General features: G+C 41.6%; 1 protein-coding gene across 1 annotated transcript in view; it reads right to left on the bottom strand.

Annotated features, from left to right (window-relative positions):
• Window positions 1–13,323, bottom strand: part of CNTN5 (contactin 5) — a 998,629-nt gene extending 985,306 nt beyond the window's left edge. The window contains exon 1 of the mRNA XM_084613389.1: window positions 12,990–13,323. The gene's annotated coding sequence lies outside the window, so the exon portion shown is untranslated. The remainder of the gene's footprint in view (window positions 1–12,989) is intronic.
• Between the last annotated feature and the right edge of the window lie 3,748 nt (window positions 13,324–17,071).

The following is a 17,071-nucleotide window of genomic DNA, read 5'->3' as shown; positions in this document are numbered from 1 at the left end:
AGTGTTTCACCACCCTCCATGTGCTCCTCTGCAACAGTCAGCTTTCCCCCACCCCTAGTTTTGAATCCTTCCTGTATAGGCTCCTACTTTCCCAAAAGGTTCCCCAGTTCCTAATGAACTTAAACCCCTCCTCCCTATACCTTCATCTCATCCATGCATTGAGATCCTGCAGTTCTGCCCTGCATGTGGAACTGGAAGCATTTCAGAGAATGCTACCATGAAGGTCCTAGACTTCAATCTCTTACTTAGAAGCCTAAATTTGTCCTCCATGATCTCTCCTTCCTTTCCCTATATGTCACCGGTACCTACATGTACCACTACCACTGGCTACTCTCCAACACTGTACAAAAGCATGTCTGCATGTCTCGAGAGACACACAACCTTTGCAGCCGATAGGCAATTCACTATGCGGTTCTCCCAGTCATCACAAACCCAGCTATCTATATTTCCAACAATAAAATCCTCCATTACTATTACCTTTCTCTTATTAATAACTAGTATTCCCTGCCCTGGAGAAGTATCCTCAGTGAGAGATGATACCATGACATCATCTGGAATGTGGGTCCCAACTTTGGGATTGTTTCTCTTCTTCTACTGTAATTTTCTCCTTCCCCAAGACTTTCTTCCTCTTCAATAGCACAGCAGCTCTCAGATTGGGCGTGGGACTGTGTTCCAGAAAGTCTCATCTATGTACCTCTCTGTCTCCCTTAGTTCCTGCAGTTCAGCCACTCTGATCTCCAAAGTCCGTACTCCGTCTCGGAGGGCCATGAGCTCCTTTCACTGAATGCACATCACCAGGGCACAAGGCAGGATTGTACATACTGCATTCAGTGCAATAAACTGGACTGTCCCCACTCTGCTGCTAGAATTCTACCTACATTCTCTTTACTCCATCTTTTTTGTTGTTTTGGATTTGGTTTTGTTTGTTTATTTTTGTGGGGGTGTTTATTAACATTCTCTGAACTTATGGCAATCAGGTGTAGCTCTCACATTCCTGCTCTAAACTCCATTGCAAAACTCCCCTGTTAGCTGCTCCTGTTTGCTAACTCTAGGGTTATTCTTGGTTAGCTACTCATGCTAACGCTTTGGGGCCTCATACTTTAATTAGTTTAGCTAAACTATTGTCTTACAGAGCTTGAGGCTTGTATACTTATTGCATTTTTGCCTTTACTTACATCTATGCCTCACCTAGCAAATGCCTATAGGCTACAAGCCCCCAGTTGATGAGGTGATTGTTAAAAGGGTCTTATTAAGTCACCATAGGCAGGTTTCAGGGATTTGGTAGGCTGTGACTGAATGAGGCCTAATGATGGTGTAAGGGCAGGATCGCCGGAATCTGTGTAGAAGTTGGGGGCCACAGGTGCAAAAACCATGGCCCTGCCCTCTGCTCCTCCTCTTCCCCCTGAGACCCTGCCCCCTGGCTATGCCAGAAACCAGAGCCAGGTCATGGTAAGAGTTTTCCAGTGAGCCCAGATTGCTATGAGCCTTCACCTGCCATGGGCAGGGGGGCTGGAGTGCCCAAGAGCAGTACCCCATCTGCCCCCCATGGAAAAGGAGGGGGCTAAGGCCCACCTAGCCCCACCACCACCACAGGGAAGAGGCTGGTGCCATTGGCAGGGGAGCTGATCACCTCCCCCACCAGAAAGTGAAGCCCCTGCCACACCTTCCTGAGGCTACTACACCCATGTTAAAAAGTGGGAAGGGTGTCCTCCTTGCTCCCCCAGTTCTCACATCCCTGCACAGAGGTGTTCTGGTTCCTGATACTCCTCTATAAAAACTGCAAGCCTCATGAACACAATGTTTTTTGTTTTTTTTTTCTCTTCTGGTACTGTCCAAGTATGTGGTGGTGGTGGTGGAAGAGTGTTTGTAACAATTACTCTAGGTGGACATTGGGCCTCCCCATGGGACTTTTCAGGGACTACTTAAAATCCCTTCTGATTTTACAATACATACTACACAACACAATTAAAATAACGTCAACTGCAATATTTTAAACAACAGTGCATCCTTTTAACCCACTTTCCATCCAGGGAGGTATAACTAATATGTTATTACTTCCACACATTAACCTGGCAAGGGATTGTTCTGCCTCATCAATTTTGTTATCAGTTTTATCAAGTTTTCTTTTCATTAGCTGTTTTAGTTTTAAATCAAGTGGGGTATATATACATGAAATGTTGGTACGCTTCATATGGTTAGATGTTGAGACTCTGGATCAGAGATAACTGTTTTATTTTCAGAACCAGGAACAGGGGAAATTGCCACATGGCCAATTGACGTATATACCTTTGTGATCTCACACTCCAGCTGACCATAAAAATGTCTCTTGCAGGTAGTTATCACACAATATTGACCATCTCCACCATAGGTCACCCTCTTTAAAACAGCCTTTCGCTTAGTTAACCTGATAGGGCATAACAAATGGTTTTGTTGGTACCCCTTTCTTCTAGCCAAAAGGTGTGTCCACTTCAAACACATATCTTCAAATGCACTGATGCCCCTGTTCCGAGCAACAGGCCATTTGCAATTTTTTTTATGTTTGGGTATCTTGGAGATGTATTATCAGAGGAGGTACATTGATGTATTCCTTGTAAACATTGCCTTCCAGGTGACCTACTGAGTGGACAGCTGCCAACTGGCTAGAAACATCCTCACTTGGATTGAACACAGACTGCAAATGACAAGGATTTTGTCACAATACAATTTTTAGTTGAATAATAAATTCATGATTAGGGCTCAGTGTCACATACCCCATATTTCTAATTACTCCTAGCAGCAATTTCTGACAAGAATTTAAACAAGTGTCTTTTCCTGGTTCCACTTATCCTTGATTAAACGTGGGACATTTCCCAATTCTAAAAGTTATACAGTGTTAGTGATAGTGTACAACTCATTTACGTTATGCAGAACAAGAGAATTGCACTATTTTGTACTCATTGCTAATAAGCACTAATCTTATCCACAAGGAGCAGTGAGAAGAAAGAATCCACCTTAGTGCATTTACAGTAATTAAATTCACCCAATACGTCAACTTGACAAATTTAGCACAACAGGAACGTGCATAAATTAAACCTGATTGATTAAGACTCCTGGTATAGGTGTAGCTGCCTCCCGCTGGAATTATTAAATGGAGTAAAGACCTTTTCCCAGCTTATCAAAGGTGACATGGTTATATCCACTAGCTTATAGCGAAGGGTTACACTTTTGCCCATTATGCCTTTTACAATTTAATAGGGCTTGCTAGAGGCTGGTTTCCTTGATCAAAGAACAACAGATAGAAAGTCTGACCTGCTTCACCAAGTACAGAAAAAGAGAAAATCCTACACAGGCATTTGCAAGCAGCAAAGTGTGCGCACACAGCAAAGGGATGTTATGACACCAGAATAGCCATGAGTCTTATTCCCAGTTCCCTGAGCTGAGGTTTAGGTAAGCAATACCATGCAGAAGTGCATATATTACATTGCAATGGGACATTCTGAACATATTGTGAGCCATGAGGGTGGGGGGAAAAGAATCAAGTGCTTATCTCACCTCAGAAGTTGAAATGTCTAAAACCCACCACCAGAATTATTTTTTGATGGATCACAAGGAAAATTTTCCTTTCGATAGAGTCACACACAAAAAAACCGCTCTGACATTCACATATTTATTTTTTATAAGATTTGTTCTACGTGAGATTTCATAAAGCTGGACAACACACTGTGTAAAATAAAATCTAAGAAAATATGATCTCAAGGTACTTTTCAACTGTTAATTATTGGGTCGTGGCTTTGTGATATCAGTGTTAACTCAGCCAAACACAGTGGATTTTAGTAACTGTACATGTCATAATACAAACACCAAAAACCAAACTCAAGATTTATCAGAGTTGCGTACTTTCAACACTACTTTATAGTGCAGAATGCTGGGGAATGAGAAAGTATGACATGTCCAAACTGTCTTCATTCAATACAACTGGCCTGAGAAAAATCCTCCATATATTTTGGCCCAGAACAATCTCAAACCAAGACCTATTCACACAGCGCAGGCAAGAGGAGAAGCTGGAGATGGATTGTCCATGTGCTTCGGATGGAAACTGATTCCGTCACCAGAGTAGCAATAAGATGGACACCTGAAAGCAAGTGAAAACGAGGCTGCTCAAAAACAACATGGCGAAGAGCTGTGGAAGTTGAGCTGAAAAACCTGGGCCACCACTGGGGAACCGTTGAAAGACTTGCCAGAAACCAACAGGAGTGGAGGAGCTTTGTCGCTGCCCTAAATGCCAGAGGTGTAATGGGAACATGATGGCGGGGGGAGGGGAAATTTAAGAAATATGTTCATGGTTATGATGCACAGCTATGGGATATAGCTCTTCTTTCTCAGATATAAGGTCTCTAGGAGACCAGGAATAATGGGGGAAAATGATAAGATGTTCCACATAGAATTCAGAGGAAATTGTGAAAACTCCTCCATGCAGCAATCAGAACTCCATTCTACGTTCCGTACTGTATGTTAACCCTCTAGAGCCCTATATCCTAACATCTAATGTTCAGTGCTTCTTTATCCATAAAAAAACCCAACATTATTAGGTACTTATAAGAAAATTTTCCAGAGATTTGTACAGTTTTGTGGATCTGAATAAGCAAAGCACCTTTGTTCTTACATCTCTTTTTCCACAAAAGAAAAATCTAATCTTGGGTGAGAATTGTTTTTGTGAAATCTGTGCATTTTCTCTTTTCATAAAACAGGTTTTTTGTTTTACCATAACAAGAAAAATTGCTCTCTGAATCCTTATGAAAATGTCACTTTTTGCATGCGAGTGCTAGAACAGAAATTGATAGTTCTGCTCAGCTCCAATAGATACAAGTAAAGTGAGCAGGCTAAAATACAGTGCATTTGTTGCTATAACAAAACAGGATAAGAACAAAACCAACACACTTTTCAATGAATCAAAATTAACTGTCAATTTTGCCAGTGGTGCAAATATCTTCTTTCAGTTCTACTCTTGAAAAGATTTAGAGTTAGGGGCCAGATTTTTAATCTGATGCCACCATTTTTCTGGATGCAAACAGCAGATGTAAATAATTTTTGGGTACAATTTTGCATCCACAGTTTAGGGCACATAGATAACCTAATTTACAGGTACAATCAGTGACTCAGACATCAAAGTGACTTGAACTGCAGGTAGAAAATTGCACATGGAATTATTTCCACCTGCCAATTTGCACCTGCAGAATTAGAGGCCCCGTTTACTGTAGCTTTTGAATTTGACCCAAAAAGTCAACTATGGACACATACAATTCCAGATGGTGGCAAAAGATTTACTGCTTTCTATGGAATAAAAAGGTGTGTGTGCAGAATTTCAAAAAGACTGGAAGATTAATCTAGCTGAGCATCCAAAAGTTCTAATGCTTGTCTGAAATACAATCAAATATCTGTGTTCTAGGTAGACCAGAATTCCCACGAGAATAGAATCATTCACAAAATTTTCAGCACTTTCTAGTTCCAGGCAGTTCAGAAATATCCCCTTTCATTGTATTGCAAGAATTTCTTTTGTTTTATCCACAAACAAAAGTGGAGAGAAAGCAAAAAATAAAAGGCTACGTAGATAGACCTTACATCAGAGTAATGCAAACATGATAAACCTGGATGACTGCTGGTTCAATACGGCTGAAGAATGTTATAATAAGAGGTGAGAAATGCATAGACATTTGGCTAATTTTCATCCCATTTTGTTCCTTAAAATTCTGGGTGTATGCTGCAAACAACCACTAGCCAGATGATATAGCTGTGAGATGAGTGGTTAAGTTCTGCAGTGATTTAGTAGGGATAATGGCTGCATTACAAAAGTCAAAGTGCAAGTTGACTTTTACAGCTCCAGGTGGTAGTTACCCCCTCGGTCAAGAAAGCATCTTGGGATGTTAACATCATCACTAATTATTCTCCATCCTCAATCCTACATTTTCAAGGAAGATTACTGAGAAAATAGGGCTGTAGAAAATACAACATCCCCAGGATTCCACAGATTTGCTGGATTCCTATCCATCTGGTTTCTGAGCTGAGCAGGAATTGTGATTGTGTGTGAGAGACATTTGATGATCTCCTCCTAGTGATGGGTCAGGGTAAGGGGCTCAGTTCATGCTGATTCTATCAGATCAGATACCAGTGACTGCAGTGTTTTGTCAGGGACGGTCCTATCCATGCATCCATGGTTTTGACACAACACATCACTGTAGAATCTCTTCCTAGGTAAATTAAATCTGCAGGGCCAGGTCCCCAGTGCACTTCATAAAGTCCATAAAGTCAATGAAAAGAAACTGGTTTTGACTGGACCCTTACGGATGGGACGCTAATCAGAAAGGGGAACATGGATAGGAGCAGGCTGATGCTGTGTTTACACCAATTATCGTGGGTGTATGTCCATCTGCCAAAACGTGTCACCATTTATGCTCCCCGGATCCGTAGTAACACTCAGTGTTTCAGCTAGCAGCAATAGCTTGTAATGCCTTTTATCATTTCTCACTGAGACAAACACCTACAAGATCTCTGTCAAGCTTTCTTACAACTACAATACCCACCTGCAGAAGTAAAGAAACAGATTGATAGAGCCAGAAGAGTTCCCAGAAGTTACCTACTACAGGACAGGCCTAACAAAGAAAATAACAGAACGCCACTAGCCGTCACCTTCAGCCCCCAACTAAAACCCCTCCAACGCATTATTAAGGATCTACAACCTATCCTAAAGGATGACCCAACACTCTCACAAATCTTGGGAGACAGGCCAGTCCTTGCCTACAGACAGCCCCGCAACCTGAAGCAAATACTCACCAACAACCACATACCACACAACAGAACCACTAACCCAGGAACTTATCCTTGCAACAAAGCCCGTTGCCAACTGTGCCCACATATCTATTCAGGGGACACCATCACAGGGCCTAATAACATCAGCCACACTATCAGAGGCTCGTTCACCTGCACATCCACCAATGTGATATATGCCATCATGTGCCAGCAATGCCCCTCTGCCATGTACATTGGTCAAACTGGACAGTCTCTACGTAAAAGAATAAATGGACACAAATCAGATGTCAAGAATTATAACATTCATAAACCAGTCGGAGAACACTTCAATCTCTCTGGTCACGCGATCACAGACATGAAGGTCGCTATCTTAAAACAAAAAAACTTCAAATCCAGACTCCAGCGAGAAACTGCTGAATTGGAATTCATTTGCAAATTGGATACTATTAATTTAGGCTTAAATAGAGACTTGGAGTGGCTAAGTCATTATGCAAGGTAGCCTGTTTCCTCTTGTTTTTTCCTACCCCCCCCCCCCAGATGTTCTGGTTTAACTTGGATTTTAACTTGAAGAGTGGTCAGTTTGGATGAGCTATTACCAGCAGGAGAGTGAGTTTGTGTGTGTATGGGGGTGGGGGGGATGTGAGAACCTGGATTTATGCAGGAAATAGCCCAGCTTGATTGTCATGCACATTGTGTAAAGAGTTGTCACTTTGGATGGGCTATCACCAGCAGGAGAGTGAATTTGTGTGGGGGGGTGGAGGGTGAGAAAACCTGGATTTGTGCTGGAAATCACTTTAGATAAGCTATTACCAGCAGGACAGTGGGGTGGGAGGAGGTATTGTTTCATATTCTCAGTGTATATATAAAGCCTGCTGCAGTTTCCACGATATGCATCCGATGAAGTGAGCTGTAGCTCACGAAAGCTCATGCTCTAATAAATTGGTTAGTCTCTAAGGTGCCACAAGTCCTCCTTTTCTTTTTGCGAATACAGACTAACACGGCTGCTACTCTGAAACCTGTCCGGGGGTGGCAGCTACTTCTCTTGCACTTGAACCTAATGACAGTCCTCTTTTAAATGTCTAGGTGACTGCAATGCACTTTGATTAGGGCCACTATCGATATCCTCACAGAAACTTCAGCAGGAAGCATAGTCGAGCTAGGTGTGCTAACAACATGTGCCTTTCCACACATACTTCTGGGTGCTATCTGGATGGAGAGGAGGCATCGCTACCATGAATGCAGTTGTCACGGGCTGATTCTCACCCTGAACTCCATCACAGAAATTATGATTGGCTAGAACATTCATAACACCAGTTCCAAGGCTTTTTACAGCCACCAGCATGGTGTTCTCAAAAAAAGACCCCTGCCTTTGGAATTTATTTTTCATGGTAGTCTGCCAAACTGGGTTTGACAGGATTTAGGAAGGCTCATTAAATTGGTTGATTAACTTAGTTTAGAGTCTGCTTCCTCTAGGTTTTGTTTGGTTTGTTACATTTTGGTGGTTAATTTGAAATGGGGATTTTCTTAAAAATTAGTTTGTGTCTGTAAAAAATGAGGGCAATAAAGCCTGAGAGGTAAAAATTGAGAAGATGAATTTGTTCATATTTGTAAAGAGCTACTCAAGCATATGCCCAGATTTTCAGAGGAGCTCTGTTCCCACTTTGGCACCTAAACAAGTGGCCAGATTTTCAAAAGTGCTCAGCATCTGCATTTGTGGCCAGATTTTCAGAACTGCTCAGCTCCCATTTTTCTCTGAAAATCTGGCCACAAATGAGCTATAAAAAGAGCTATATAAATACCAAATACAGCAATGGCTGATAAAAAGGCAACATTTGCTGACAGATACTACAGTTTTCCTATTCTAATTATAGTGAAAATCTGTGGGGGAACTTTTGGCAGATGCTACAGTTTTAACTATGATCACTATATTATCATCTTCGTTAACATTTTCTTCACTGTTTGCAGGTGACATTCACAGGAGTTTTGTTTTTAGTTTTTATGCCACTTTCTGCTGACATATGTAATTTGTGTACGTTTCCCCCCTCCCCAAATTATTATTATTTTTGTAATGGTTGCAATGAAATAAAACTAAGAAATAAATTTTGTTTCTTTCGTGTTCTTGTTGATCATTTCTTATTGTCTCCTATTCTAAGAAATAGAGACAAAGAGGTAAAACAGAACAGATGAGGTTGATGGCTTAAGGGTGGCTGTAATTTCACAGAAGACTGTCATTAAGTCAGAAGCAATACTCTATATTAGATCTTGAAAATGGGAAGAACATCAGTAAACATTTCTGAGAAACGCTATATGTTTCCAGTTTCCAGCGATGGGAGAGGAGATGAGTTAGCACTTTTTCTAGATTGAAGTTTAGAAAGGTGATCCTGAGACAGACATAAGGGAGTGGCCATAATGATGAAGACTAATGAATATGAATGCATGAACTGGGCCTCATTTCTGCTTCATGATCTATACAGGCACACTACTGCCAGACAACTACAGTGGGGCATCACACAGGCTCAGCCCATTTGTATCACAGCACAGGATTGAGTTTTGCCTAAAGATGGTCAAGAACATCAGCTACAGCATGGGTGATAATTCACAGCACAATCAGGGTTTTACTAATATTCTACTCCTTTATTTTACATCCAGTCAGTACTCTGAAAGCTTTGATTCCTGACTTGTAGAAAATACAAAGAGAAATCATCCTAAAATCTCTCTAGGAAGTCAGGTGTGAACAGAGTTCACTTTTTTGATTAGTGTTCCTACATTTTTTGGATAATTCCATAAATCACCCAAGACACTCGTTATAAATACAATCACTTTATTTATTTCCACTTAAGAACACACTTCGCTGCTGCTAGCAACCCCTCTCAAGGCATAGAACTGTTATTCTAAGATCTTTTTATAGGCTTTGAATTTTTTTCAAAACGTAAAACAAAATCAAAAAGTCTATCTTATGGAGCTCTAAAAAAAATAGTTTTTTTTTTCTTTTTAAAACGTGTCCCGGCCTCGAACATAGAGTTATTGATCACAAATGTTCAGAAAATAAAAATCTGTAGGGATGCCACCATTTCCAACCGGACTCTTTTCCTGTTGCAAAGTGCTGAGAAGAAGTTGATAGTACACATTGGAGCAGCTCCTAAGAAAGCATCAGAGAAGCGATGTGCAGAAGAAAAACACCAAGTCTGAAACTCTCATCAGCATAGCACTAGCAGTCAAGTGTCCTATTGGACATTCGTTCTCAGGAATTAGGACCTCAGGATGGCCAGCCTGGCAGTTTTCAATGTACTGTTTTATTTTGTGTTGTGAACTCTAAGAAATGGCTGAAATGATCTAAGCTGTTCTGAAACTGACAGAAAGTGTAACATGCAAGCTGTTTGTAGGAGCATATGGAGGAATAAGAACAACAGTGGGAAATTATGCAGTGCATTCCGGCGACTAAAAATCTATGTTTCAGGCTAGATACAGAAAGACAATATCCAGAAGAACCATTTTAGCAAAGTCACCAAGACAATCATCTCAGTCGCCTCAATGCAGGCTCACAGGGTGTATTACTAACACATACTTTGTTACCCTGCCTTGCATTAACCACTTATAATAACTGCTTCAATGACTAACCTAGCCAGATAACTTTCTATTTCTTGATCTGTTCAACTGGACTAGACTCCCACCTCGTTTTTCCATATTGCTAGCATATTTGCCCCCGTCTGATGGATCATCTTTCACATATGGAAAAAGAAAAGTGGACTTTATATTGTCACATACAGTACCATGCTTTTCACCTCCATCTTCACTCAAGAGCTCTTTACCCTTTATTGAAAGCCCCCCCTCCAAGTACATTTGAACCTGTTCCAATACTATCAAAATTTACTTTGCAGATCAATATTTCCTGGAGTACAAAACTAGACATTTTCTGAAACCCACATAAATCATACCCACTGATTCCCCAATAGACTAGCATGTCAGCAACTTGTTCAGAGAACTCAAGCAAATGTGCAACTCATGACCTTCCTTTAGCGAATCTATGCGGACAGTCTTCTACCAAGTTGCACATTTCTTAAAGTTACCTAGCTCTATTCTTTTCTCTCAGTGAGGCTTCTCTCATCTTTCTAGCAGCTGATTATCTTATTGTTCCTATTATCTTATCTTAAATACTGGGCTTACTTTCTTAGCAACATTCTAGCAAATTTCCTAGCAAGTTCTGGGATATCATTTGGCCAGCCTGGTTCTCCACATTTCTAATATTCTTACTGCATCTGCTCTTATTTATCAAGCCACATTAGCATTTCCCTCCAGGAAATTTTAGCCGGGCAACAAAAGGTGACCTTCAAGTTCCTTATAATAAGCAACAAGATCAAACTGTTCATTCTGATTCTCCTGCTCATCTGTAGTTATCTTCCCACCTGTATCTTAGCTCTGTTGAGTCTTTGCAAGGGCATTTGCGCTATAAGGAATGAAAGAACTGAATGTTGTTGATTACTGGATTTTCTCTGATTTTACTTGAAGAGCTTTAGGTTTCTTTAAAAATTGTTTCCTTTCTTTATTCTTTCTTCCTGATTCCCCCCCCCCCTTTCTCATTTCATATACTGTAGACTTCTAATACCGTGTCTTCTTCACTACCATTTCTTAATTCATCTACTTTGTTAAACCTAAAGTGGCACACACAGCCTTTGTACATGAAATCATTTTTTCCTCAGAGTACCCTCTGATCGTTGTCAGTCCTCTGTCCTTTACACTGGGTACTTCATTCAACATTAGTAAACAAGTTCCTTTCTAGATGCAGAATAGACACTGAAAGTTTGTTCATTTGTTTTCAGATGAAAGCCAAGTGGAGGGGGAAAAAAAAAAACTAGTAAAAGTAAAAAAGTATGAGATATTTACAAATTCCTAGACACATTTTGGTAATACTGTAAAATAGCCTAATTATTGCTAATTCCTTTGGTATTCACTGTAATGATAATAATAATCATGATGAACTCATTTAGCATTAATATGGATAGTCATAAGTACTTCTGTGTGAGTTCTACTCTAATTCAGCAATAATTAATTGCATGCATCATCATTAATTTTAAAATGTCACCCAATTTTTTAATTGTACGGAGTTCACCTCAGCTTTTGGGACTCAGTGAACAGAGAATTTGTTTGTAGAGATGCTCCCTCAAGGTCTGCTACAAAGTCTACTGAAGTCAATGAGGAGACTCCAGTGAATTTAAAAGGGCTTGAGATCAGGTCCTTAGTTAGTTGATTAAAAATATTAAAATAAATATAGAAGGCGGTAATTTTAAAAAAGAAAAAATAAACATACATAACTAAGAACGTTATGGCAAATTTCTGAAAGTTTGCTAAGACTAGACAACTTTGCTTTTATGCGGCCACATTAAATGATGTCAGAATAGCTTTTTAGGCATTTTCTGTGATCAGAAGGAGTAAAAGTGAAACTCTGAATAAATATAACAGGCCAAATGGATGCTGATTCTTTTGGAGATAAAAATCTTAGAAACACAATACTCTACTGCATGTTACAGGAATCATTCTCAGTTCATTTTCAAGCCTGCTCATAAACGTTCCACAACATCCTCTTATCCACTGCCTTTATCAAGAGAGAAAGAATCAGTGCATCTTTATGTAATTCCTTTTGCTTTGTTTAAGCTGACAATTGTTGGAACAGGTTTCAGGACAGCACCTGCCTAATTCAGAGGGTGTTGTTTATCTCCAAGCCAAGCATCATTCTGAACTTCCCCACCACTCAACTTGCTGCAGATTTTCAGTGGGACAATGAACGGTCAGATCAACCCACTGGGTTATCCTCGGTTTCATCCTCAACTATACAACCTCCCAAACGGCAGAAATTTGCACATGTAGGCTGCTTCCAGAATATTTCCTGGCTCTATGCATCTGACCTTCTCCCTTCAACAACTAATCCTCAGCCATAGTTTGCCGTGCAGCTGCCTGACGGGGAGGCATGCTGCAGATCATGCCTATGCCTGCTCCAACTTTTTGTTAGGAACGGATTCTGATCCTGTTAATCCTCTTCGCCCAAAGAGACGCCCCACTTCAAACCCGGCAACATTCGCGCCATGACGGGATGGTTCCCACCTGCCTGCGGAGAGGCACCGAGGGCTCGGGAAACAAATAACTTGAGCACACTCAGAAGTCGACTCAGGGGGACTCAAGGGCTGGCTAGAGCGACGGGATGGGCCACTTACCGCTGCGGGTGGGGTGGGGTGGGGGGAGAACCTCTCTCTGCCCCCGGCTCTCAGTCTCCCATCCTCCAGGCAGCCCGGTGCTCAGCCCGCGGGGCGCAAGCCAACCGCGGAGTTCTCGTCCAGCAGTCCGGAGGGAGCCCTCCGGATCGCCCTGCCTCCTCGGCGCTCAGGGCTGGGGACGCGATACAGCTACGGGCATCCTGGGCAAGCCTTTTGCCTCCCTCCCTCCCCAGCCCAGCACTTTGCTGCTGGGGCTCCGGCCGGCTCTGCTCGCCCCTGCTCTCGGGGTGGTTATATTGGGAGAGCGGGGAAGCACCTCCTCTGGCTGGTGTTTTGCTGTGCAGCAATTTCTCCTCCAATGTGTTCGCTCTTCCCCCTCGCTCTCCGCCTCTGACTGGCTGGGTCCTCCCGGCGAGCTGAGTGTGGGAGAGCGTGTGTCTGTCTCTCTCTCTCACCCCCCCCCCCCCCCCGCGCCTCCTCACTGCCTCTTGCTGAAGAGGGTCATTTAGCATGTCCCTGGGCGTAAGGTACCCTTTGCCCGGGGAAGGGGTTTTAAAAATATATATTGCACTCTGCAGGGATGGGCTTGGCTTCCCCTCTCCTGAGCGCGCAGGGCTTCCTCCTCCTCCTCCTCCTCCTCCTCTTCTTTGCCTCTGAATTTGAATGGTCATGTAATAGGTTTATTTTGCGGGCGGCTGGCTTCTGCCAAGTGTTGGCTGGCCCCGCATCTTGTTGCTCCTTCTCTTCCCTGGCAGCCGCAGAACTAACCAAAGCTCCGAACAAACTGATCAGCTGGGGGTGGTTTTTAATCAGAACCCCCCCCCCCCATTAGTATTTTGAATTGGTTGTGTTTTCAGGGTGATGGCTCCAGTCTCTCTCCTGGTTCCCTGAGCCCCTGGCATGCGACGTGCAGGGTCCAAGTCCAGTCGAGAAGGTGATCCTCACAACAGTCCTCCTCCCCTAGCCAAAGAAAGAGCAGGTTTAGCCTTAAGACACCAGACTCTTTCTGAATTTCTAGATCACCGTGGCTGTAATCGGAAAAATAACCCAGGCAGTAAATTTATCGGCTGGCAGCTTTAAGTGCCATTGTTCTGGCAGTCCTCCCTCTCCCTTCCCTCTCTCTGATTCATTCTCTAATTCCCTTGATTCATCTGATTTTAATTGAATACTAGTTAAATAAATTATGGTCCCTCTCTTACCCCATATATTTCTCCATGTGGGTCTCTGTTGTGTCTGTGTTTAACAGCAATGTGCTCCGCTTTAATGCTTTACATTAGTATGTGAAACTGCAGGACTCTCACTCAAGTCCAGCTCTCCACCCCCTTTATAAGACACAGGTGACTCAAATCAGTCTACCTCCAGCAGCACAGCACTGTATTCTTCTGGCTCCTTTATTCCCTGCTTGGTGGGCTGACTGGCTCCTAACTGGCACACACAGTCACATGCAGCATAGCTGATAGCTCGATACCTTCCAACGCTGGGACTGGGGTGCTTTATCTTGCAGCCTTTCTGTTAATTAAAATGAGCCTTTCCTACCTTCCTCTGCTTCTTCTCACTCATCCATATATGTAGTGCACACTCCCACTCTGTGCTTTTTAATGGCTAGCCTTAGGAAGTAGGCTGATTTTATTTTTTTTTCTCCTGTGGAAGACACAAGGTTCTTCTTTAACATTTAATGCTTCCTTGCCCTTCTATATTTTTATTTCGTTTTCGCCTCTTGCTAGTAATTAGGGGTTTTTTCCCCCTTCCTTACGTATTAACTGAATGATGGTTGTCTAACTCTGAGCTTTTCCTCTGCTTCAGTGACTCCACTTCAGTGAGGAATACACTCTCTCAAGCTGGGGGTTGGTGTACAAAAAAAAAAAAAAATCTACACAACTTTTTATTTATTTTGGGACCTAGGTATTTTCTGTGCAATCGGTAAAGGCACCGTCTTTGTTTTAGATTTGCATAGTAGTTGTCTTAAATCAGAGCTGGTAACATGGTTTTCTTATGGATTTAATAATTTATATTGACCGGGCTATCAAGATGAGACATCACTGGTGAGTGGCACACATTTTTATACACTTTTGTGGTCTTGTATATTGCATGAAACTTTGGCAGAGGATCTGCAACTCAACATCGCTGTTGAATTAATTCTGTAGAGAAATATCAATGAAGATTTTCTTAGCTAAATTCCCATACATTGACATTTTAAAAATCTTAAATGTGCTCATTCTTCCATAGCTATATTAACTATCCTTTTGAAAAAAAAGTATGAATGAACCTATAATTTAGAGACCTTTTTCTCTGAATTTACTCTCTTACAAACCCAGTATAACATTGTTTCTCATAACTGTGGCTGGTTAGCTAGAACTATTTCTATGGGCAAGTGATCTTGCAATTTGACAAATCAAAACTTCTTTTCATTGACTCAATTCACAGAACATTATCACCTGGTCATTATTTCCAGTGTTACTAGGTTACAAGCCAGCATTTAATCAGGAGCCAGAAATAGTGACTGCATTAATTCTGATCTTATGAATAATGCATGAGATGCTATTTCTCAATATTTCCAGTGTCAATGTTAAAACCAGAAATATTTTTACTAATTTTTAACATTGTAGTTATTTACAACAGTGTAGAATTATTTATAAAGATTTGACTTTTAATATATTTTTTTTAAAAAAAACACACTGACATGTATTTAAAATATACTAAGACGTTTTCAAAAACTGATAATGGAGGGGTTTCCTTACCTGTATCCACCCTTGTGAAGTTTACAGATCAGATCTTTCAGCAGGTGCTTTAAACTACATGTGCTATAATGACTAGAGTGCATTATTTTTGCTTTTAAAGCCCTTTTTTTACATTGTTTTCCTTCTTGGAATACATAATTCTCCGTTTGTTTTAAACATCTATTTTACTCCCATCTTTTTACACTTATGCTAAAATATACACTAGCAGTATTTCAAGAGCCTTATTTATGGGGACACATTTATACTTCCTTTAGTGGTATAAACAAAATAGATACTCTTCTGGGAATATCAGTTTCTTCTTCTTTGTAGAGTGAAGGAGCACACTTCTTGTAAGACATTCTGTTAAGAAGTTCACATGTTTGTCTGCACTTTCCCAAGGTCAGAACCCTTCTAAGATTTGTTTATCCTCAACATTTTTACAGTTTTATGTCACATAAATTCAATGCTAAATTTTTTTGTAGTGAATTGGGTCAGTGTCTAGATAGTATTATTATTATTATTTATTTTATTATTACAGACCTAACTTCAATTTAGCTGTCAATTTGCTTATCTGATCTAGTTGTTTGTCCATCTTTGTGTAAGTGTCTGAGCCCTGGTCTACACTAGGACTTTAGGTCGAATTTAGCAGCGTTAAATCGATGTAAACCTGCACCTGACCACACGATGAAGCCCTTTATTTCGACTTAAAGGGCTCTTAAAATCGATTTCCTTACTCCACCCCGACAAGTGGATTAGCGCTTAAATCGGCCTTGCCGGGTCGAATTTGGGGTACTGTGGACACAATTCGACTGTATTGGCCTCCGGGAGCTATCCCAGAGTGCTCCATTGTGACTGCTCTGGACAGCACTCTCAACTCAGATGCACGATTGTTTGCCGTTGCTCTGACGCAGGGAGGGGCGACTGACGACACGGCTTACAGGGTTGGCTTACAGGGAGTTAAAATCAACAAAGGGGGTGGCTTTACATCAAGGAGTATTTCAGGCAGGACTTCACGTTGCAATAAGAAATGGTGCACCTAAGTTATTGTTCTTATTGGAACAAGGAGGTTAGTCTGGCCTCTGATTGATACATGGCTAGATTTACCTCGCTGCACCTTCTCTGTGAGTGACTGCAGTGTGACCTAGAGGAATGAGTCCCCTAGACGGGTGGGGGGAAGCAAATGAGTACAAAACAAATCTGGTCTATTTCTTGTTTTGACACACTCCATCTATCTTTCACATCTTTGGCTGGCAGCAGACGGTGCAGAAGGACTGCATGCCATCCATATCTCATGGCTTCTCGGCAGAAGATGGTACAATAGGACTGCTAGCCATCCTCATCTCTTGCCTGCCCGGCAGAAGATGA

Source organism: Lepidochelys olivacea, assembly GCF_965140295.1.
Source record: "Lepidochelys olivacea isolate rLepOli2 genome assembly, chromosome: 1".
NCBI lineage: Eukaryota > Metazoa > Chordata > Testudines > Cheloniidae > Lepidochelys > Lepidochelys olivacea.
The sequence above is the reverse complement of the archived record's forward strand: the minus strand, read 5'-3'. Positions and strand labels throughout refer to the sequence as shown.